The sequence below is a fragment of the Spinacia oleracea genome, chromosome 3, assembly GCF_020520425.1.
Source record: "Spinacia oleracea cultivar Varoflay chromosome 3, BTI_SOV_V1, whole genome shotgun sequence".
Taxonomy (NCBI): domain Eukaryota; kingdom Viridiplantae; phylum Streptophyta; class Magnoliopsida; order Caryophyllales; family Amaranthaceae; genus Spinacia; species Spinacia oleracea.
Window position 1 is genome coordinate 17,334,766 of NC_079489.1, and position 23,276 is coordinate 17,358,041.

Here is a 23,276-nt window from a genome sequence, read left to right on the forward strand (position 1 = left end):
TTAACCTAGCAAAAAACCTAAATCAAAGCATAAAATTGAAAAATTATGCTTTGAAAAGTGTCTCTGCCACATCGAATACAAATCAAAATCAAATCACTTCAACAAACAGCCAGACAACTTTACTAAAACAACCATACAACTGAACTGTGAACAAAGAACAGACTAACAAGCTAGCATATCTATGCTAAGGAACAAAATCGCAGCAAAAACAAACCATCGATAAAACCTAAAAATCGCAATAATCGATAAAAACCTAAATCAAAACACACAAAAACAAAATCGCAACAACACAAACACAAAAAAACAAAATCTCAACATAATTCGCAGAATAAATCCAGTAGAAAACTGACAGGCTTAATCGCACTCCTATCAAAGATAAACCTAACGTTCACCAACTAAAAATATAGCAAGGAAAGCAGGGATCGTATCCACAGGGAAACAATGTTCTTTCTACTATCAAATGACTAATCTAGACTACTGGTAACAAGAATTGGATTGGTTTGTATATTAAACTAAAGCAAATAATCAAATCAAAAAATAACAATATTAAAGGAATCTAGGGCAACGGTTCACCATAAATGCAGGCCGGGATTGGACAACGGACAATGACAATCAATTAACAATCATAATTAGGAAGACATGCATCTCTCGAATCTTATGAATTCCTTAGGATAGAACAACTAGCGGGCTCTCGCTACGTACTAGAAATAATTCCTATCTAATAGCCACAGACCAAAAACATCAGATTTATACCTCTCGGCGCATAATCTAAGATTAATCAAACTCAAATCAAAATAGTCCGGCCGAACAGAATTGACGAGCAATAATAATAAGCTATAGAAATTATAATCAATCAATCAGTAATCAAGTCCACATATAATCCCAATCATGCATTCATGAATCCCCTTAAACCCTAGAAAAGTAACTACTCACACATATTACCAATAAACAAAGCAAACATATTAATTGAGAGCATAATTGAAATTGAATAAAAGAATAAGAAACAAAGTAATACCTAAAACGAAGAACGAAGGATTAACTGAAAGTTTGAATCTTTAATTAATTAAAAGCTGAGTGTTTTGAGAAATAAAAATTGAAGTTTTAAGCTAAGCACAATAATAATACGAAATTCCGGAAGAAGCCCGTACTAAAAAAACACTAAATATATATATATAAGCCTCCCCTTAATCCTACGGAGTAACTAAGCAAAAGAAGACGCAAAGGGACTGAAAACCGGGCACCCCGGTTTCTAGAAACCGGCCGGTTTTCGGCCCAGTCAGGTGTCTCAAAAGTAGCAGGTAGCGAAAACCGGGGCCACAGGTTTCTCCAAACCTGCCGGTTTCGCACTTAAGATAGATTTCCTTCAATTCTCAAAACCTGCCGGTTTCCGAAAACCGGGGCCACAGGTTTTGAGCTCAGTTTGACGCAATTGCCTTGAGTTTGAACTTGAGGCCTAGGCCCAACTCCTTTGGGCCAAGTTTGACGCTCGTGGCCCCTTTGAAGCTAGCTAGATCATCCCGCAATGCTCCAGGATCCGTGTAGTCATCCAAGAGTGATAAGAAACAGGCCTCCAAAGATCAGTTATCATCAAAAACAACACTGCAACTAACAGACACTACACAACACACATTAGCACTAAAATAGGCTCCGAAGAGCTCAAATGAGATGAAAAGTGCATACGGGACGGGGGTAAAAACTATATAAAATATGAGTGTATAATGAAAAACAAGGAATTGATACTAAGAGATGAAAGAGGGAAGGATGAGGATGATTTTGATGTAAGAAACTTGTAATTTGGTGGAGTAATGAAGGTGGTATGAGGATTTGAAGAGTTAGGGTTTTGAGGTTTAATGGAGTTTTGGGGAAAAATTTGAGGAAGAAGATGAATTGAGAAAGTGAGACCTCGTGGGAAACTGCTGCTGCTGCTATTCTGTTTCGGAAATTTTCCCGAAAACCGACCGGTTTCCCAAAACCTGCCGGTTTTCGCGAAATTATAAACTCCCTGACATGCGCGAAACCGGTCGGTTTCCCCAAACCTGCCCCCCAGGTTTTCGCAATTTCTCTGCTTTGGCTTACCCCATGTTTCCGAAAACCGGGCGCCCAGGTTCTCACAAACCTGCCGGTTTTCGGTACTTGCAATTTTTCTTATTCCATGCGAAACCGGCCGGTTTGTGGAAACTTGCCTCCCCGGTTTTCGCGAATTTCTCTTTACTTTCCTTCAACATTTTCCTCGGACGCTGATTCTTGGTTGCATACGGAACCGACCGGTTTTCGCTAAAAATTTCCCCTTACGACCAAGCAACTCAAAAAATTTCTAAGGCATGAATATGATGCTAAGTTCGTAATCGGCAGGTTTCCACGAACCGGCCGGTTTTCCTCGCCTTCTAAAACGCCCATCATCCTTCAAATTTCTCACACTTGGTATAAAAATCAGCACATTACTCAAACGACCAAGTGGTAAAATTCCACTCTCCTCATCTCTCTAAAGCTATAGAATCTAAACTAAAAACACAAGAAAAAATGAAATCAAAAAGTATACTATGGAAAGCAATAAATGGATAATGAAATAATCATCCCCTATTAGATTGATGCAATGTCCCCATTACACAATCTCCGTTTATGCGCAGACAATCGAGAGGAAAGGGATGAGAGCCACGACAGCTCATCGAATGGGGGCACCAAAGATGGTGCCATTTGGTGTCACATCGATTGCCTTGGATGAGCTATATGGTGCGGGGAGTGACAGACCACGACCCCGATCATGAATACGGTGCCCACCATTTACAGAACTTTCGGCCTTTTGGGTCGTAGCATCATCAACCCGTGCCTTCTTTCGAACCCATGTTAAGGGGTTCACACTCCGGTCACCTCCACCTGCAAAACAATTTGAAACACGCGCTTTCTCCGAGGGGTTATTAGAGTTAGTATGAGTCAATTCAGTATTAAAATAATCATCAGAAACATTAACTCCAAAACATGACTCTTCTACCATCGGGCTTCTAGCAACTTGGGTTAAATTGAAAGTGACTTTGTCATCCCCCACATTTAAAGTCAGTTTGCCATTCTTGACATCTATAATTGCCCCCGCAGTGTGTAGGAAGGGTCGACCTAAAATAATAGGAATTTGTCTATCCTCTTCCATGTCTAAAACAACAAAATCAACAGGAATAAAAAATTTACCTACTCTAACAGGCACATCTTCTAAAACACCTAGGGGGTATTTCACAGATCTATCAGCCATTTGCAGAGTTATGTTGGTAACTTTTAAATCACCCATGTTCAACTTAGTACATACAGACAGGGGCATGACACTAACACTGGCACCTAAATCACATAAGGCTTTGTCAATAAAAAGGTTGTCAATATTACACGGGATAGAGAAACTCCCGGGGTCCTTCAACTTGGGTGGAGACTTATTTTGTAGTAAGGCACTGCACTCCTCAGTAAATGCAACAGTCTCCACCTCACTAAATGCTCTCTTCCTAGTCAAGATGTCTTTCATGTATTTAGCATATGCAGGTACTTGAGTAATTAATTCAGTGAAAGGGACTGTTACCTGCAGATTCTTTACCACTTCTAAGAACTTACCAAACTGCTTGTCTAGCTTGTTCTTTAGCTGACGATGAGGGAAGGGAAGTTTGATAGGTGGAACTTGTATCTCAACTTTCTTTTCAACCCCTGGTCAGCTTCCTTATCCTTGACCACCTTCTCACTTTCTCCTGGCACAATACCACTAACAGATACTCCAACCCCTTCCTCTATAGTCATAGGTGGCCCATCATACTCATATCCACTCCGCAAAGTGACAGCATTTACAGACTCTCTGGTCACAGGCTGTGAAGGGAGTTGACCTTTGGGTCTCTCTGCAAGAGCAGTAGCCATTTGCGCCAACTGTTTATCCATGATCTTGTTATGAGCAGTGAGGGCATCGATTTTGGCATCCTTTTCGCTCAGAGACTTCTGCAATTCGAACATCATATTCCGCATCTCAACAAGCATGGGATCAGGTTGTGTGGGTTGAGGTTGTGGAGGAAAACCAGGTGGTCCACTAGGTTGTGGGTTGTAGTTATTCCGCGGTTGGTAAGGTTGTTGTGGTGGTGGAGGGTGTTGAATCCGGTGGGGGTTCTGAACATTGGTACTCCTATATGATAATAGGGGGTTGTTTTTATACCCCTCATTGTATGAGTTGGAGTACGGATTGTTCTGCTTGTAGGCCTGGAATGCATTGCATTGTTCAATAGAGCTCCTACATTCCGGTGCATAATGACCTTGCATCCCACAACTATTACAGACATTAGCCAACTGAGCACTCATTGCGGCAACACTAGCTTGTTGGGTGGCCTGGGAAGATGCGTTTTGCATATTATCCAACTTGTGATGTAGGGCAGTTAGCTGAGCAGTAAGTTGTTCAATAGAGTTCATCTCATGCTTAACACCACGATCGACAAAACCTCTAGGATTCCCATATTGGGCACTATGGATGGCCATCTCCTCAATCACCTCTAAAGCTCTAGGCACCTCCAGTTGCATAAATCTCCCACTGGCAGCAGAATCCAAAAGACACCTAGACTCATTACCCAGACCATTATAGAACTGCTGAACCAGGAACCAGTCCTCCAGACCATGGTGTGGGCACTCTCTTTGTAAGTCCTTGAATATTTCCCAAACCTCGAACAAACTCTCATCTGCTTGTTGAGAGATACCTAATATCTGACCCCTCAGACGGGTTGTCTTCTCAGGTGGGAAATATTTAACATAGAACGCAAGGGCCAAGGAATTCCAGTCGGTGATTTTCATAGCTGCGAGGTTGAGACTGTTAATCCATAGCTTTGCCTTCCCACTCAATGAAAATGGAAAGAGTATCTCCATAGTCTGCTCCGGTGTTAAATTCTTCTGTTTAATGGTGGCACAATACTGAATGAAAGACTGAATATGGAGATTAGGATCTTCACCCTTTTCCCCACCGAATTGGTGTCTCTCGATCATGTTTATCAGTTGGGGTTCAATCTTGAAATTTTCGACCGCAATGGAAGGCATGATTGCCTTAGGAAGCATAGACAGACTTGGTTTAGAGTAGTCTGTAAGCCTTGGCACAAGTGGGGGTGGCGGTGGTGGTGCTTGGTCACCCATCTCTGAATCTGTATGGAATAGATTGCTAATCAGATACTCGGATTCAGAGTCAGAATAGTCTCTCAACTATTTAACGAATCTACGCCGTCTACGAAAGGTCCGTTCAGGTTCAGGATCGAACGAAGTCAGATTGCTGGTATGGACAGTCCTGGGCATAAACAAGCAAAAGCTAGAAAACAGTCGTGAGATCCGGTCTCAAGGAACGGGAGTCCCTTGAGAAGTAACAAACAATAATCTAGAAAAACAATTAATAACAGAAAATAAAACCGTTTCCCCGGCAACGGCGCCAAAATTTGACAGGCTTAATCGCACTCCTATCAAAGATAAACCTAACGTTCACCAACTAAAAATATAGCAAGGGAAGCAGGGATCGTATCCACAGGGAAACAGTGTTCTTTCTACAATTAAATGACTAATCTAGACTACTGGTAACAAGAATTGGATTGGTTTGTATATTAAACTAAAGCAAATAATCAAATCGGAAAATAACAATATTAAAGGAATCTAGGGCAACGGTTCACCATAAATGCAGACCGGGATTGGACAACGGACAATGACAATCAATTAACAATCATAATTAGGAAGACATGCATCTCTCGAATCTTATGAATTCCTTAGGATAGAACAACTACCGGGCTCTCGCTACGTACTAGAAATAATTCCTATCTAATAGCCACAGACCAAAAACATCAGATTTATACCTCTCGGCGCATAATCTAAGATTAATCAAACTCAAATCAAAATAGTCCGGCCGAACAGAATTGACGAGCAATAATAATAAGCTATAGAAATTATAATCAATCAATCAGTAATCAAGTCCACATATAATCCCAATCATGCATTCATGAATCCCCTTAAACCCTAGAAAAGTAACTACTCACACATATTACCAATAAACAAAGCAAACATATTAATTGAGAGCATAATTGAAATTGAATAAAAGAATAAGAAACAAAGTAATACCTAAAACGAAGAACGAAGGATTAACTGAAAGTTTGAATCTTTAATTAATTAAAAGCCGAGTGTTTTGAGAAATAAAAATTGAAGTTTTAAGCTAAGCACAATAATAATACGAAATTCCGGAAGAAGCCCGTACTAAAAAAACACTAAATATATATATATATATAAGCCTCCCCTTAATCCCACGGAGTAACTAAGCAAAAGAAGACGCAAAGGGACCGAAAACCGGGCACCCCGGTTTCCAGAAACCGGCCGGTTTTCGGCCCAGTCAGGTGTCTCAAAAGTAGCAGGTAGCGAAAACCGGGGCCACAGGTTTCTCCAAACCTGCCGGTTTCGCACTTAAGATAGATTTCCTTCAATTCTCAAAACCTGCCGGTTTCCGAAAACCGGGGCCACGGGTTTTGAGCTCAGTTTGACGCAATTGCCTTGAGTTTGAACTTGAGGCCTAGGCCCAACTCCTTTGGGCCAAGTTTGACGCTCGTGGCCCCTTTGAAGCTAGCTAGATCATCCCGCAATGCTCCAGGATCCGTGTAGTCATCCAAGAGTGATAAGAAACAGGCCTCCAAAGATCAATTATCATCAAAAACAACACTGCAACCAGCAGACACTACACAACACACATTAGCACTAAAATAGGCTCCGAAGAGCTCAAATGAGATGAAAAGTGCATACGGGACGGGGGTAAAAACTATATAAAATATGAGTGTATCAAAAACCTAAAATATGAAAACCTAAATATCAAAAAACGAAAAGACGAAAAAAGTATGAAAAAAACTAACCTTGATGAACAATTGAGGTAAACGTAGCCAAATAGTAGAAGAAGTCGCAGAAGAAACGATCGCAAAAGAGAGAGAGGAGAGAGAAAAGAGGGGAACACGGTGAAGAGAGAGAAAGTGCGAGTGATAGAGGAAGCCAAACCCCCTTTCGAAAAAAAAAACAAATGGACTCACACGTGTGAGTTCAATGGACTTGTTTAAAATGGGCTTGGTGTACAATATTGTACATCCATTATAAACAAGATTTTGTGTTTCTTCTATTGCGCTATTGAAATCGATATTCATATCGATTAAATCGACCTCCGTTGTTGAAGCTGCTGGTGGAGAGAGAATCTATTAGAGGAGAGAGAATTCGAATTTCAGGGTTTCGTTCGAAATTTAGGCCGTGCATTTTTTCTGTTTTTTGGGATCACGTGAAATCAATAAATCCCACACTATTAATTTACAAAAATATCCTGATTACACACTCACGCTAATTATAGGGTGGACCAGGTCCATATAAGTAAAGTGTAAGAATTAATATCCAACATACACGAGTTATTGTAACTTTTTTATTACATAATTTTACGTTAATGTTATAATTTACACAACTAAATGCCCGGCATGAAACTGGTCTACGAGTAATTATGTTTTTAGCTATTTATAGGGAAATTGTTCCATAATTCCCGTTAATTTTTCCTCTTGTATTTCCCTTTTCTCCCATTTGTAACTGCTCCATTCTCCAATTGAGCGGGAAAAAAATACCAGAGCCTTTTTTTCCTCCACTCTGTCTCTCTTACCTTCCAGTAGCTCCTTCACAGCACTTCCATCGCCACGCCGCCGTTCAACCTTCCACTTCGCCGCGTCCACTACCGGACTACCACGACACCATAATCTCTCTATTTTCCAAGGTAAAGTACTCTAATTGTTTATAGTTTGTAAACTAAATTAGGTCTTGAAATTTTAAAAATTTATACTCCGTAGTTTAATTGTTCAATTGACAATTTTTGTTACAATTTGGAATTTGGAATTAGGGTTTGGTACGAAACTGGAATTAGGGATTTAGGGGTTGATGTTTTGGTACTTTTGTGCTATAAGTTCTGAAATTCATTAATTGTTAATGACACATACTACGTATATATTAAATCGCTTTTAAAACGTGAAAAACGGTATTTTTTTTAATGTTAATGTAAGTTTGTAACTTCTATGTGCACCCTTGAATTTTAAGTTGTAGTTTAAATTTTGTATTATGATTTTTTTTTATAGTTTAATGATTCCGAATCCATAACAAAAGTTCCTGGAGCCACCACTGTCAGTTATTGTGATAATTTCTAAGTTAAATTTGCCGCAATTTCTTTGAATTTTTGTAAGAATGCAGGGCTTTATTTTACCGCGCCTTACATTTAGTAAATAAGTGGAGATTATTCTCTGGGTGTTGCTCTTCATCTCCTTCCTCCTGCTCTAATTATTATATATCCACTTTGCAGTCGATTTGGCTTTATTTAGAAGGAAGCACGGTAGAAAAGAGCAATAATTTAAGGGCATAATGATTCTGTTAATATTTATAGTATAATTTATTAGCTTGATTGAATAAGAATTTGGACAATTTTTTTTAATAACTAGACTAGAATGCTAGAGTTTTTGGAAAATTTAGGTGGTGGGGGGCGATTTTGTTTATGAGGTCGATGAAGTTTGATGATTAACACGGTCTAAATACCATTGAAATTATGTTGGTGATTCTTCACTTCTCAATTTCTCATGCACTATTGAATGTTAACATGGTAATGTTATTGTTTTAGTATGGATAAATATGAATAGTTGAGTTGTCCTTGATTATTATTGCAATTTTTGCTGTCAAATTGATATTCAGATACACGGTTCCTTTTTTTCATAGAAGTTATATTTACGTTTTCATTTTTGTTTTGTTTTATTAAGTCTAAGAAAGGGTTCTGAAGGAGGATAGAGTTTTCTCACAAACAAGCTCCAAGATATTTTTCATGACTGCTTTTTACCTTGGTCTTTTATGTCTGCTTAAATATATGAACATATTTAATAATAAAATGAAAAAATTTGAGATTGTTTAGCAAATTTTACCAATAATTCAACTAAGAAAAAGATAACTTATGCACCTACTCTTAGATAACACATGTTTAAGTAAATGGTAACTTCTTCGTTTTAGTTTAAGGTTTTATTTAATTTCTGATATGCCCTACTTAATATTTATTTATATGTATAATTTTGGTATCTCTCCTGCAGATAATGGGTATTGCATCCAACTATCACATGATGGAGCCTGTTGGCGAAGGTTCATTTGGGAAGGTCTATAAAGGAAGGAGAAAGTGTACTGGTCAAGTAAACCTCCTTTTTCGCTTAAAATTTCTGTTTAACAGTTATTGTTTCTCATTTAAAAAGTTTGAGTTTATTAATTTCAGGTCGTCGCTATGAAGTTTATTCTGAAGAATGGGAAGACTGAGAAAGATCTTTGCGGTCTTAGGCAAGAGATTGAGGTCATTATCTCTATTTTTAACAATTACCTCGATTTGTTTTTGTGACCGAGGACATATTCAAGTTTAATTGTTAATCGGAAACCAGTTCCCCTGTGGTTAAACAAAAAACTTCCTCAGCGAGTCAACTACCTGTGCTGTGAGAAAGCCTTACCATTACTTGTTAAAATGAACTTAACAAGTGGAGCTTCCCATTACAGTTGAATATTAGTTGTAGCTATGCGTAGCTTACTATGAGTCATCACTAATATTTTTTGCACATCTCAGATCCTCAAAAAGCTGAAACATGAAAATATAATTGAAATGCTTGACTCGTTTGAGACTGCAGAAGAATTTTGTGTAGTCACTGAATTTGCTCAGGTACTTTTTTCTCGCACTTTAGCACTTGCTTTTTAAAGGCAATTTTTAGGTTCATGTTGTTTACATAGATGTTGCTGTTTTCCCTTTCCAAGTCCCAGTAACCTGTATACTTTCTTGTTCTTAGAATTTTGAGATATTCTAACGAAGATATTCTAACGAGGACATCAACCTGTATACTTGATGGTTTTTGTCTGCTGTATGATCACAATATTAACACTGCCCCAATGCCTCTAAGGAGGTTCTTACCCTTGGTGATTGTCTGGGGTTCTACTTTATGCAGTTTACCTTGCTATAACATGAAGGTTGTTTTGTAAATACTCTTTAATACATGACAATGCTATTTTGAACAGGTAATATGATGCACAAGATAATAATTCTTCAATTCACTAATAATTGCACCGTTTCTTTTTTTAAGGCCATCAATGCTCTTATTTGACCATGAATATTTTTGTTATGTATTAGTAAAAATTGTAGAAATGTTAATATTTTGAAAAGAGACATTGAGATGATACTTGACAAGATCTTAGATGCCTATTTTTTTTCTTTTTTTTTTTAATGAGAAATTTGCGGTCAAAGTTTTTGACATCTGACCTTCAAAAGAGAAAGGGTGCAATTATTTGTGAATGGAGGAAGTATTAACAATAGAGCGTATGTTGGTGGTTTTTTCTCAACCATATTTATCTTAATATGAATACAACATCATTAAGTTCCCAATGTCTTGAACAGTGCAGGGGGGGGGGGGTGTTGACAAATACGTACTATTTACCCTAGGCTGTTTATTTCTCTTCCATTTCGCTTAAAATTAGGTTATCATGATTTATTTTAAAATTTATAGAATAGCTGAGATAATCGACTGATTTTGTGTATGATTGCTGTAAATCTTTTGTTTTACAGGGTGAGCTATCTAAGATTCTTGAGGATCATGAGGTTTTACCTGAAGCTCAAGTTCAAGCAATTGCAAAGCAGTTGGTACAATTTCTTTTTACTATTTTATCTTAGATTTATCGGTTGTCTTAAGTTAGCTCTCAAGCTGTGTAATTATGCAAAGCATGTGCGTCTTATTGGCTTTTCCACATGTATAAAATGTCTAATTATTTTCTGTTCAAAAACCCAGGTGAGTGCATTGCATTATTTGCATTCGAACCGAATTGTTCACAGGGACATGAAGCCACAAAATATCCTCATCTGCTCTGGGTCATATGTCAAGGTTAACTTGTTTGTAACCATTTATTTACTCTCATTACTAAAGAACATTTTCTTCCTTGCTGCTTTTAAATGACCTCCTCAAATTCAGCAGGGATTTACTTAACCTGCTTTGGTTTATGCTTTTTTTTTTTACTGTTACCTTTATTGTTGTTCAGCTTTGTGATTTTGGATTTGCACGTGCCATGTCAACAAAGACTGTTGTTCTTCATTCTTTCAAAGGTCAGGCTCATCTGTTTCTATTTCTGTAGTATATCTTACTCTTTTTTTACTATGCTGCCCTCCTCTCCAACTAAAGTTGGGAGTCACTTCTAACTGTTCTAGCTTTTAAAGCTTTTTTATACTAGAATAAAAAGAAATATTTCCATGCATGTGTCAGCTACTTGGGTTGCTGCTTTTCTTTATTTTATTTTCTCAAATTTCCGCCCCCCTTTTTCCTGCATCTGATTTTATTAGGCACTCCATTGTACATGGCTCCTGAGCTTGTCCGCGAGCAACCATACAACCACACAGTTGATTTGTGGTCTCTGGGAGTCATTTTGTATGTTCCTCGATACTATATTGCTATTGTTTTAGTTCAATTTCAATTTTACCTTCATTCTCCAAATAATAATTTATTTTAGCTGTGAAATCAATCTACATAAACTGCATTTGAATATGGATATACTACTTCACCATTTCAATGAACAAGAGTTAACTAATCTATGTATGCAACAGGTATGAACTTTTTGTTGGCCTACCACCATTTTCTGCCGACTCATTTTATTCACTTTTCAGACTTATTGTCAAGGTATCAAGAAACTCATATTAGTATCAGGGTCAATAAAATGGAGTGGAGATATTTAAGCTGATTTTGCCTCCTTTGCAGGACCCAGTTAAGTATCCAGAAAATATGAGCCTGGAATTTAAAACCTTCTTAAAGGGGTTGCTCAATAAGGTTGTAAATCATAATTTTTGTCTTTTTAAAAAACTATTTTAAGGAAATAAATTGCTGATAATGAATTAAAAATTTGGAATCAGATCCCACAGCAGAGACTCACTTGGCCTACTCTTCTTGAGCACCCTTTTATCATAGGATCTCCCCATTTATTGAAGGTTGGTATAGTACAGTTATCTATTGCGTATGATCTTTATTATGTCAATCGTCTTACAGATTCATTGTCGTAACTATTCCCAGGATTTGCCTTCTACTGCAAAAGCTGCTCTGAAAGGCAAAACTCCAGTGATTCCTTTGCATCCTGATACTCAGAATTTTGAAAGTATGGTTTCAAACATGTCTCAACTTGTCAGATTCTGTGTGACTATAGCTTTCTGAAGAACACTGATTGGATCTGACATGGGCATAATTTATCGCTGGTGCTTCAGATGTAAACTATTTTTAAGGCCTTCTTTGTGATAGTCTTGCAAATATCGCTTGACATTCTTATAATCGTATGCATTATTGGTTCCATTAATCTGTATAAATGCGTCAATTTTAAATTTTCATTTCTAATGTATTTTAGGGATCCATTGTTATTGAGGCATTATAGTTACCTTTTCTAAATGTTTTTACTGGATGGAAAGTATATTGGGATTCGACAAATTGAAAGATATAACTTACCTGTTAATCTGTTATATGTCAGGTGGTCAAGCATTGGATAGATTCGAAAACAATTCGTCCACTTTAGAAGGTGCAAAAACTATAGGACAAGAGATGTGTGCCCTTGAACTTATTCTGGAACCAGTTATGATGCTTTCTAAAGGCACTCATAACTGTTGCTGGTAAATGATCCATTCTCTCATCTACTGATTGTTGTTTTTAACTTTTTATTAGTCTACTTGACTCTTGCAAGTTTGCATCATTTTCTTTCTTTCATAATTACTTTTCCTTTCTTTCACCCTTGATGATAACTTATGGATAACCGTTACCTATAATCTTCAAACCTTAAGTAGATTTGATAGTCGATTGGTCTGGACTCTGGAGTAGATTAATATCATAAAATCCTGATAACATTTCTGCATGATTATGAAAAGCTCATTTATTGTTGATGTGATGTTTTGCATTTGATTTTTGGATTCTCTCTCAAGAAGTAACTTTTGTCCTTTGGAACTTCAAAATGTTGGTAAATTTTTAGCTATGTTTCTGTGGCCTGCCACCCCCCGGAGGGTTCGGTGTAATGTATAGTCTGTCTACTTACAAAGTTTGTGATTTGGGGACATGTAATGAATTGTATGTTTATTCTTCTTCTTCTTCTTCTCTCTCTCTCTCTCTCTAAATTTACAGGAAGGGGGCAGTTCGTAATCTAAACCAATCGCTCAGAATACTTTCAAACTTAGTGGCAGCTGAAGCTATTACACATACTTCCCAGGATAAAGTAGTTTTTGAGCTTTTGGGGCTGACTTCTGCTTTTCTTGGCCAGAAAAGTCTTGAAGTTTGTGACTTGATCGCTAAGGTATTATTTTAGCTCCTCTTATTGAAGATATTGTATTTTTTGTAATATATGACATCAGGTTTCAGATGTGCTTCGTTGTTATTTCTATACTAATTTTTTACTTTTTATTTTTGGTGTGTTGTGCTTACGGAGAAAAGGACCGGGGGGGGGGGGGGGGGTTGTTCATTTTTGGCCCTTTCAAGAACTCTGAATTTTGGTGTATGATATTTACTATCTGAGTTGATTTCTTTCCAGACTTTGTCCGTTATTAAAAAATTGATTGGTGGTGGTGGACTCAGCTTTGGTAGCTGATATTTCACTCAATGGGTTGCAGTGGTTGAGGTGTATTCGCAGGTAGTACAATTCCTGTTGGTTTCTACAGTTTTTGGTAGTACAATTCCTGTTGGTTTCTATTTTCAGATAATCCTCAAATCTATCATATATGTGATGAATTCTGTTATTATGTTTTAATAAGCATAGTAGTTTGACAAAGGTCAATCATGAGGTTAGACATATATTTGATTGGACCTCTACATTCTGGCTGGTTTTGCTGTTCCTTAAAATAACGTTTTTGCGCCCCCCCGCCTGTGTTCTTTGTTTTTTTGCTGCCATCGGCATGGCTGTTTTGGCCTCATATTTGCTTGGGTCAACATGTTACGGCTCCAATCTAGGCAGTCGGACATAACTGATTAAGGTGACCACAGTTACTGGCGAAAGAAAAAGAAGGATAGGGAGTAGTGATTATAGATTGGGAAAATCTAAAACTCTTGAACTATTCCATATCACACAAATTTTACCACATCTAGAGTAATAGTAGATATAGGTTTGAGCTTGAAAGCTCTAGATCAACAATTAGGGTATGAATTGGGAAATCAAAATATTAGAGAGGGTTTTTGTTGCTTTGTTTTGGGAAAATCAAAGCTGCCTGAAGACGCAAAAGGCTCATTTCAGGTAGAGAATGAGAGAGAGCTGACATGCGTAAATGGTATATTAGGTCGTGTGGGGTGAAGTGTCTACTTTTGCAATCTCATGAAATGACGGCTGTTCAACTTATCAGTTAGCTTCACCTTTTGACTGATGAGTCCTAAATTTTTTAAATGTTTGACAGGTTGTTAGTAGCTTAAATGATTCAAGTGGACGAGTTCTGTATGAGTCCAACTCTCTCATTGCGGTCCTGTTAAATCAAGTTATGTTGGCTATTAAGAAATTTCCTCTTTCTAGACCGCTGAAAGTTACAGATATCCTGAAGCAAATCCTTGTGCATGCCATGACAAGCAATTTAGTCGATAAGTTGTGCCTTAGCTTAGCAGCCATTGGAACAAGGCACTTAGGTTCTGCTAATTTCTTCTGTGCTGCCTCTGAAGGGTGCAAAGCACTTTGGTGTTTGGTAGATTCTCTAGAGAATCTCTCTTTCAAGGAAAAACATTAGAAGTTCCCACTCACCTTTTTGCGCAGCCATTCGTTGGTTCAAGCTGACATCAGGGATTGTGACGGGCTGCCAGATATTGCGGGTGGTTCCGATAAGGTTGTTGAGACTATAACAAGAGCATTCCTGAATTCTGAACCAGTTCAAGATGCTATGTGGTATTGCCTTTGCCAGTGTAAAGACGAAGTACTCTTAGCTACTATCCAGGTATGATATGCCCCAACTTTGTTACTTCCATCCGTATATATGTAAGAGGAGACTTTGTTGCTGATGCCTGATAGCTAGATATTTCATCATCATCACAACGGTTCTTAGAAGAGGTTTTTGACTTCGATTATGATTAGAAATCTGAATATAAGTATGAGTATCCTATCCAGTTCTCATGTATCCTTCTGAAATTTAACATAAAGTCTTTTTTATTTCAGCTACTACACAGGTGCTGTATGCACAGTGGAATTTTATCTAATGTACTTTGTGGCTTTCCAAGATCTTTGCCTGCTGCAACTGCTATAAGTGGAGAGGGTAAGACATTTGTCTCTGAGATCTTCTCTATAATATCTCAATGTGGGTCATCTCTGAACAAAGACTTACCCACTAGCGAAGCTATTGGCTCGAAGTTCGAATACACTAATATTAGCGGGCTTGCTTTGCATTCGTGTCTGCTGCTTGCAACAATAGCACAGTCTTTCAAATCAGCTGTGGGGAACTCAGCAGCTCTTATTCTAACTACTTCCTCAGAAATACAGCAATCAAGGCTATCATCACTTGCTTGCCTTTTTTCTTTTAATGATGGAGCAGTCACCTCATTACAACCTCATTGTGCATCAGCCATGCTAGCATTTGCATCTATTATATTGATTGAAAGTGGAGCTTCAGTTAATTCTTCAGTAATAAATGCTGCAATGCCTTTTTTCCCTTGTATGTCTTTTCTTTGTGACCTTTTCAAAATGAATAATAAAGATAAGCTGGAGAACACCTGCAACGCTACAAATTATATGCTTTCACATGGGCATGGGCTGAAGGATGGCTGTGTTGGGTTGCTCAAATCTAAATTGAGATGGGAAAGACAAATCGCTTCTAAACAGTTCTGTGCTAGTGGACTTCCAAAACTTTTATGGATTTGCTGGGAAAAGATCTAGTTGAAACCGATTGTTTGCAGAATGTAGTTGGATTGTCTCCCATTGGAGTTGTATGGGCTGTTTCATGTATAAGTCAGTGTGGTTCTGTAACTTTCCAACAGATAATGCTGGAAAGAGTGCATGTCAATTGTATCAACGACTTAATATCTGGTGCTCATCTGAAGCTTCTTAAATCTTGGTGTGGGCCTGGCGGGGGGTTGAATGGAGTGAGGGAAATAATTGATGCAGCAATTGATTTTTTGGCCTTTCCTTTTGTTGCCACTGAAAATTCGCTCGGCTATCCTTCTGTCACTGCATCCATGTATAGTGGGATTCCTCTAAATGTCAGCTCACCTGCTGCAAACTTATACATGGAGGAAGGTGACAATAAAAAAGAAATTAAGGAGAATATGGGAAAGTATGTGGAGATTTTGATTGAGGTTAGATGGTCATTTACCACATCCTATTATATACAAGTATTTTCCCACTTTTTTTATATTTAGACATTTCATTTGATATTCCATAAGACATGAAACATGAGATTCATGAGTCATGCCAGTTGAGAATGAGGGAGAATGTATGATCAATTGATCATGCGTTTGATTGTTCTTGTGTGCTTACTATTATTCACCTAGATGACCTACATTTCTTTAGCAAGCATTTTTTTTTTGTTCCTGTGGAATAGTGATGCATAGTTTGATGACAATTTCTTTTGCATGTTATAAATGATCGAAAAGAGAATAGTTGAACATATCAGTTCAATGCAAGTCCACAAAGTGGTTGTTTATCCTTTGTTTCCTTTCTATGCTGTTCCTACATAATTTTCCCATTATATTTTTCTTCTCTTTCTACTTGCAGTCAGGGGTGCCTTGCCAAATATTACAGTGTGCTGATATCTTGGGGTTGGAGGACACTAGAAAGCCAGTCTTATTGCTTTCAAAAATGATCAGCTATAAAGCATTAGCCAAACATCTTGTGGAAAACGAGATGCTAGAAGCTGCAAGAATGAGAAGATTGCTTGATGGTTCATGTCCTAGAGAGGTTATCCTGGACATGCTCATGATAGTGTCTAACCTTGCTCGTTTACATGTGGTCAGTTCACTTACCATAATTGAAAATTGTTTGCATTTGTATGTTTGCTGAAGAATAGATTCACTTTTGACCCTTGAATATGCTGTCACTTTGCATCTCCCATTCAGCTTTCCAGAAGATTCATGTGACTTTGCATGCAACACATTAGATTCAGCTACTTTATAAATAGTGAAAGGATCTGTACAAGACACCCTCCAAAAAGTAATGCATGTACATGGTCATGCTAGCGAGTAATGTTATATATGCTTGTAACTTACGCTGTTTAGAGTTTTGCAATGGGTTTCATGGATGAGCTCTCCAAATTTCACTTCCAAGGAAAGAATACGGAGAGTTACTTCTATTCCAACAACAAGTTCGTAGATTTAGGTTGAATGGTTATTTAGCTTGACAAGTGGACACGTCTCTCCAACTTTGTGTGCGTGTCACATAGTTAAGAGGAGGTTGGAGAGCTCCTGCACATGCTGTTTGTAGCACTAAGATAAGTTCTTTCCGACCATGTTTCTTCAACTAATGAAAGCTTATGCTAAAGGAATGTATAGCACAATAGCACTTTTTGATAAAGAAACTGATTAATAATTATTCTTCCCGTGCTTCACCCCCACTGTGGGTCTTCGAAACTCATTAATGCCAGAATTTCACCAGATCTTGAGTTTTGTGGATAAAGTGACAGTGAATGATGTTCTTGTTATTGGGGCGCGGGGAAAGATAGTGAGATTGTCTGTTCAACTATGTTATTTTAGGTGAATAGTTTAACAACCGCAGGGCACCATTGTGACTTTACAAACTTCTAACTTCTGTTGAGAGAGGAATGGTTTTTCTGAAACGCACTTTGGTGCTGAGATTAAGGGTCAGTCATTCAATGGATTGTCATTTTAATGGATTACAGTGCGATTTTACTGAGTTAATTTCAAAGTGCACCTGGGTGGGCAGGTCATCGTGGTCTCCATGAACCCTATCGCCTCAGTGTCATGACTTGAGATGTATATTAGGATAGTTAGCATGTCGGTGCATCATTTGAAAAAAAAATTGTTCATGAAGAGGAAAAATTATATTAACTGGTGGAACATCTAATTAAGTTGACAATGCAATCTTTTTTTCCATTTTCCTTATATGTGATTGTCCTAGTCTTTGAAGGATTTGTTGTTACTTGCACAATTTAAGACATTGTCATTAATTTAAGCACCAAGGCATCTGTTTCGAGCCTTCTTTAGTTTCTTAGAGTTGGATCTTAACTAGTGGAGTAGTTTAGAAGGCATGATAGATGAATTCCTGGTCTGATTATTGTCTCTTGTATGTTTTTTAGAATTTGTACAAATACATTGAGAGGGCAGATATACTGCAACGCTTAAAGGAGTTGCTCTGTTCTGATGATTGCGCTATACGTGCTAAAGTTTGCAATGCTGTAGGCAACATGTGCCTCCATAGCTCTTACTTTTATCATTTATTGGTAAGATTTCACTACTTCCCTCTTTGGGCATTATAAGGTTTACAAAGAAACTCAAATTTTGTAGATGTGTTTCTTTGTATTCTTCTATTTTGTCATTTGCATTTCAAGTTCATGTATTTTTTTCCCATAATTTTTTACAGTTAATATATGAATTGTTTACTGATATGTTTTTTCTTATTACTTGATATCTAGGGAAAGTATGGTATTATCAGTCTCCTCATTGACCGATGCACCGACTCAGACCTGCAAACCAGGAACTTCGCCTGTTTTGCTGTAAGATTTATGACGTCAACATCTTATGATGCATTACGGATTGAGTTTCTTTTGTGTTTGGAGAAAGTATATTGAATTGAATAAATATCTGGAAATTTTGTTTCTTGATTTCCACCTTTGAGAAAATACTTTCAGCCCCCGGTTTACTCTCTCCTAGACACCTATACCGACCACTGGGAAAACTTGGTTTTCCCAACTGAAGGCGGCTTTATTTTTTTAGCTGCATCAAACTTACTAATATTATCAAGCCAGCATAGTCAGTAATCTAAAATATGCATGTTTCTCATATCTTGTCTCTCACAGGTAGGAAATGCAGCCTTCCATGATGATTTATTGTACGAAGAACTTAGAAGGTCAATACCCCAGCTAACGAATTTGCTGATTTCAACTGAAAAAGATGACATAAAAGTGAATGCTGCAGGCACATTGTACAGCCTTGTTCGTCATTCAAACAAGCTCGGCGATGAGATAATGTCTAATGGTGCTATTCAGGTTAGCTCTCATTTTGACCGTGGTTATGCTTGTTTAGTTGGTCCACAAAATGATTCTATTAAATTAACAAATAATCTAGCTAGTTGGAAATCCCCAAATATTTGCTTTTCTCAGTTTTAACAAGCTATATGTTTGACTCGATCCTTAATCATGGTTTCTATGTTATATGATGAAGCAGGCGTTACTTAAGGTGGTCTCTGATGAGTGCTCTAAGTTAGCCTTGAATTCTCTGAAAATGGATGCGATTGATGCGTCTCCTCTAAAGAATGCACTTTGTGCTTTGGCAAAGATGTGTACATGCTACCCGCCTTGCAGGAATGTCATTTTTTCGTCGGAGTCATTCCAAGTGATAGCACAACTTCGGCAATCACCTGCACCCAAAATTGCCAAATTTGCTCGTGACATATGCCAGGCAACTGGTAGAGAGCTTGAAGCTTATACTTAGTTAAGACTAGATGCTTGCATCATTGGTGGCCTACAAACAAGTCAAATGCATGTAAATGTGATTATGTTGTGATCGAGGTAGACTCTACTCAGATATACGTAATGTATCTTTACGTATAGTAGCTATTTTTAAACAACTTCCTGTTTTTGTTTACTGTTATTTTATGATTCAAAATACTCAGAAATGACCTCAAATATATAAATGATATTATAAACAAGAACAAAATAATATAAATAAGTCTTTAAGTTCTTGTTTATAATATCATTTGGTGATTGATAACCTTTCTTAATTAAGGATCAAATTTAATTAGATGCCTACACTTTACAAAATGTAGGGTCTACTCTCTCCGTTTCAAAATATTTGTTACACTTTGACTTTTGACACTATTTAGAAATTTTAATTTGGCTAGTATCATGTGGGAGCATACATAATGCACTTGTTTGTTAGATCGAATATGACTCGAATTAGCTTGTTACCTAAGTACAAAACATATGCTAAATCTGTTTCTCGTTGAAATCGATAAAATATTAATCTCCGGTCCTTTGAATGTGAACGTAGCTAATACAATGTTAGTAGAGATGGTCAACGTGGCGGTTAGGTGGGTCGTGGGTGGGTTTGGTTGATCGTGGGTCGGGGATAGTTGACACACGACCCGCCTCAGTTAATTTAGGGTGGTTCGAGCCGTGGGTTGTGCCAGAAAAAATGAACAAAGTACATGATCGTGGGTTACGTGGGTCGTGGTGGGTTGTATGGGTCGAGTGGGTTTGATGGGTTACGACAGGTTTTGGGGCTTGGTATGACTCCGATGGGTTTGGTGGGTTTATATGGGTTTTAGAAGCTTATTTGGGTCAGGTGGGGTTTGACGATTATTTAAGCGTTAAAAAGTAATTTTATATAAACTTAAATTAATTATTTTTTATGTTATAATGTACATCTAAACAATAAAATTACTCTGTAATATTTATTAGCGTTTTAAACATACAAAATAGTTTAAATTAGGAAGGCTGGTATATTGGGTCACAAGGTTAGATGGGTTAATTGGGTTCGTGTGTTGGGTGGGTCAGGTGTGCCATGGTGGGTTGTGTCGGGTCAGACGGGGTGGGTCGAAATGAGTTGTGTTAAAAGAACTCGACCCACGACACATCAAGAAAATTATCCGGATTGGGCGGGTTGTGCCACGGGTCATAAGTGGGTCCAACCCACGTTGCGACGTACGTGACCCATTACGGGTTGTGTCAGGGTGGGTTGGGTCAGACCTGATCCCCTGACCATCTCTAATTGTTAGTGAACCATATTCATGTAAATGTGTGTTTATTTGTTGTTTTATGTTTTCGTTACAACATGTACACATCTTATAGTACAAATTTATAAAGAGTAACTATTGCGTTCAACTGTTTAGCAAATATTTGAATGACAATAGTGTTCTAATTAACATTTTTTTTTCCTATCAAATTAATTCATTGATAAAAAGTCATACGACATATACACAAAGATTTGAATCTAACAAATTCATAACAATCGAATCAAATAAAAACTTCCTTTCAGAATGGGAAATCAGTCGGCGGTTGCGGAGAAGGCAAAACTACCGGAGATAGCGGCGACGGTATCGGTGGCGAAAGCGATGGAGATGGCGGTGGCGGCAACATTACCGGATTAGACCCAAGACTCTGAGGAGGATACGGGGTCGGAGACGAGTTTGGATTCGAATCAGGAGGAGGGTACGAATTGAATTCGTGTTGGGGTTAGTGCTAATCAATGGGCTAGACATATTTTTGTTTTTGAAGCAAAGCAAAATGGCAGGAGTGAGAAAACTGGAGTGAAGAAGATGATGAAGTAGGAAATTGGGATGAAGATGCAATGGGTCTATGAATAGGAGAGGAGAGAAGAGAGATTTTTTTTTTTTTAACTGTAGAATATTGGATGAGTAAGTGCATAAAGGTAAAATAACATTAGCGAAATACTAACGATCGTTAAGTCCAATGGTATTTGGTGCAAATAAGTTTAAACAGGGGTATATTATGTTTTTTGAAACTTACAGGGGTATTTGGTGCGTTTCGTAAAAACTCGGGGTATTTCATGAAAAAAACGATTTTATTTTGTATATAGTTTTACTTATCGATTCACCCGACTATACATAAGAATCACTTGTATTATTCAACATACACGAATTATTATAATGTTTTTCTTACATTTTGCCGTTTGAATCCATAATCTAACACTAATTAGCATACACCATAGTAGGTAGTAGCTTCAAAACTTGAATAAGACAGTGGATGTTCCTCACTTACCTATCACATTCATGTCACCTTCCACTATCATCAAACATCATCACAAGATCAAGACTTTTCTACACCAAACTCTAAATTACGCAAACAATGAAATGTCCTTCTCCAAAAAGAAGATAAAAATGATAAACTATTAAATATGAATCAGAAATATAATGAAAAAAATTGAGAGTTGTATATAACTTGTACTCCCTCTGTCCCTTAATACTCGACCTGTTTTGACTTTTTGCACTATTTACATAATTCACTTTGATCCTATTTTATTTCTAGTATATGAAAACAAATATTAGTATATAATATATTGTTGGCATCCTCTTAATATATATTTTCAAAATATAATATTTTTTTAAGTTTTTATAATATGTAGTTAAAGAAATTGATGGTCAAAGTTGTGCATTGGCAAGCATGTCCGATCAAAATAGGTCGAGTATTAAGGGACGGAGGGAGTAATTAAACTAAAAATATCGGGAAGATATTATTTTGATAAGACTGGTTAATTATTTACCTTTTTTAATTCTTGACTATGAGTTTTTTTTATTGTAACTATTTCATTTAGAAAGATTTTTATTTTTTTATTTTATAATTTCAAAAGAGAAGGAAAAAGGAAAGAAACCGTAATCCAAAGCCCTACAACGTGCCGCATACTTATCCTGCTTCCGCTGAGCTGCAATCGCCACAACCCGACCCGGAACGAAGCCTGACAACCCAGATGGCGTCATAGGGGAAGACCCAGTCAAGTCAACACACACATCCAGACCGCCATCCCATGAGTAAAGCAATATATCTGCAGGACGAAGAGCTCTATCACTCTCACTAGTCAGCCCAACATCAACCTCCTTGCGAGCAGAAATCCCCGACCGATAGCAAATATCCAAAAGGGTATCACGAACAACATTATGTCGATGTTTGATACCCACAATCCCAGCACAAGACACGACATGATCCCCAAAAATGTCCCCGTCGAAAACCCGAGAGCAAGTAGAACACGGTGTCGAATCAGAGAACAACGGAATACCCAACCGATAGCAAAGAACCGAATATTATTATTATTATTATTATTATTATTATTATTATTATTATTATTATTATTATTATTATTATTACTACTGTTACTATTGTTGTATTATTTTTATTATTTTGATTTATTTTTTATTAGTATTTATTATTTAATTTATTCTTTATTTATTATTATTATTTTATTGTTTTACTATTTATTATTTATTGTTTATTATTTATATTTATTATTTATTACTTTTTGTTATTATTTATTATTTATTATTTATTAAACATTAATTATTAATTATTAAATATTATTAATTATTTATTATTTGTTATTAATTGTTAATTATTAATTATTTACTATTTGTTATTTAAT

The 23,276-nt window shown here is 37.1% G+C and overlaps 1 non-coding gene and 1 pseudogene across 1 annotated transcript; both read left to right on the forward strand.

Annotated features, from left to right (window-relative positions):
• The first annotated feature begins 4,618 nt into the window (after positions 1 to 4,618).
• LOC130471054 (small nucleolar RNA R71) lies at positions 4,619 to 4,725 on the forward strand. The gene has a single exon (XR_008931743.1). It is a non-coding gene; the product is annotated as a small nucleolar RNA R71 (small nucleolar RNA).
• Positions 4,726 to 7,485: 2,760 nt separating this feature from the next.
• LOC110802292 (serine/threonine-protein kinase TIO-like) lies at positions 7,486 to 19,752 on the forward strand (annotated as a pseudogene).
• Positions 19,753 to 23,276: the final 3,524 nt, after the last annotated feature.